Here is a 1,834-nt window from a genome sequence, read left to right as displayed (position 1 = left end):
TTTTCTAACCCAGGTGCTGTCAGAGGAACATTGCTCATGGAGTTGCCGGCCCTTGAGCAGCCATGCCTCAGCTCCCTCTGGAGTATGCTTTTTCTGCAAGTCTGGTGTGCTGAGGAGAATATTGCCATTTTGAGAATATAAAATCTTCCAATCCATAACAATGGTGATTTCCCCATTTATTTAGATCTTTAATTTATTTACAAGTCATTTTTTTTTTAATCAGGAAGAACGTGGGCACTGAATTTGGAGACTGTGATAGTATGCGACTTCTGAAACTTTATTTTTACAGAGTGTATGAATTGTCCAATTTATGTTGTGAACATATTCATCCATATAAACAGTCAAAGCTAAAGGTTAAATCTTTTTTAGTGTCTTCTTGGAATGTTATGTCTAGTGAAGAACTAATTTTGGAAACAAGTCACAGCAGGGTACCTAACAGATTATAAACCTTTTCATAAATAGATACCACCCATGGTTTAAACAATGAAAAAGGCTGAACATGGCTATATTTGTCTGAGTCTAAAATATTTAACCATGATCTGAAATTTCTGCAGACCAAGATATGCTTCAGAAGAGTAAGTGGCACACAGTGGAAATTTTGCTGGTAGCAAAATGTACCTCTGCTTTCTATTTTTGTCATTATTTGGCATTACAGATGTTTTGGTTCTCAATCACATATTGTCAATGACATTTACAAAAGTCCAGGGGAAATCCTCAGTTTAGAGTAGAAACTGAGCTGGGGGCCACTATTTTTAGATTTTATTTATATCATTATTTTCTCTTGTTAAGGAAAGAGAAAGTTATTCTCCTGAAAGTGAAGAAACAATAATCAGGGAACTTACAGAATATACTGAGGTTGCTGGCTCCTTACCAAACAGAACTGTCACTAACAGAGAGGTAATAAGTGCATTTGGTGAAAGGGATGGAAAGGAAACTTGTTTTGGTAGCAACAGTAAAGTTTTTTCAACATAGCAGCTAAAAAATGTGGAGAGAAAGAAGGACAGCAATTCTATAACTTTCTCCCATTCATACAAGATTATACTTGAAAACATATTTGCCTTTTTTCCCTAAGATGAGATAGGAGGGAGTATGGCATAAACTGTAAAATGAAATGTAGTAATGAAAGATAAAACATAGTACATATTGAAAGATTTAACCATAGATGATAACCTAACAATTTGGGTGCCAGAACAATTGTTGTTTAGAGACATTTGTGATATCAATTATTTTATGGTAATGATAACTAACTAAACTGGCAACCACAGCATTTCATTTTGTCATGGTCAATGTGTTCTAGGAGTTGTTGTTAGGTACCGTTGTCTTTGACTCATTGTGACCCTATGCACACCAGAACGAAACACTGCCCAGTCCTGTGCCAGCTCCGTGATCCTTGCTAACATGAGTCCATCATTGCAGCCACTGTGTCAATCCATCTTGTTGAGAGCCATCCCCTTCTTCGTTGACTCTCCACTTTACCAAGCATGATACCCCAGGGAATGGTTCCTCCTGACAACATGAACTAAGTATGTGAGATGAAGTCTGGCAATTCTCGCTTCCAAGGAGCATTCCAACTTCACTTCTTCCAGGACAGATATGTTAGCCCTTTTAGCAGTCCATGGTGCTCTGGTGGTGTAGTGCCCAAGGCATTTGACTGCTAACCAGACGGCTGGTGGTTCAAACCCATCAGCTACTCCTCAGAAGGAAGACTGGGCAATCTACTTCCATAGAGCTACTGCCTTGGAAACCCAAGGAGGGGTCACTATGAGTTGGAATTGACTTGACTGACAGTGAGTACTAAGAATAGGTGTGTTGAATTTGGCAAAAAAGACTTTGA

General features: G+C 38.5%; 1 non-coding gene across 1 annotated transcript; it reads right to left on the bottom strand.

Annotated features, from left to right (window-relative positions):
- LOC122149539 lies at positions 1 to 144 on the bottom strand. Its single transcript, XR_006163187.1, has one exon.
- Between the last annotated feature and the right edge of the window lie 1,690 nt (positions 145 to 1,834).

The sequence above is a fragment of the Orycteropus afer genome, unplaced genomic scaffold (assembly GCF_000298275.1).
Source record: "Orycteropus afer afer isolate SDZICR_OR568_19922 unplaced genomic scaffold, OryAfe1.0 scaffold00002, whole genome shotgun sequence".
NCBI classification, from domain to species: Eukaryota; Metazoa; Chordata; class Mammalia; order Tubulidentata; family Orycteropodidae; genus Orycteropus; species Orycteropus afer.
This window is presented reverse-complemented; position numbering and strand designations above follow the sequence as displayed.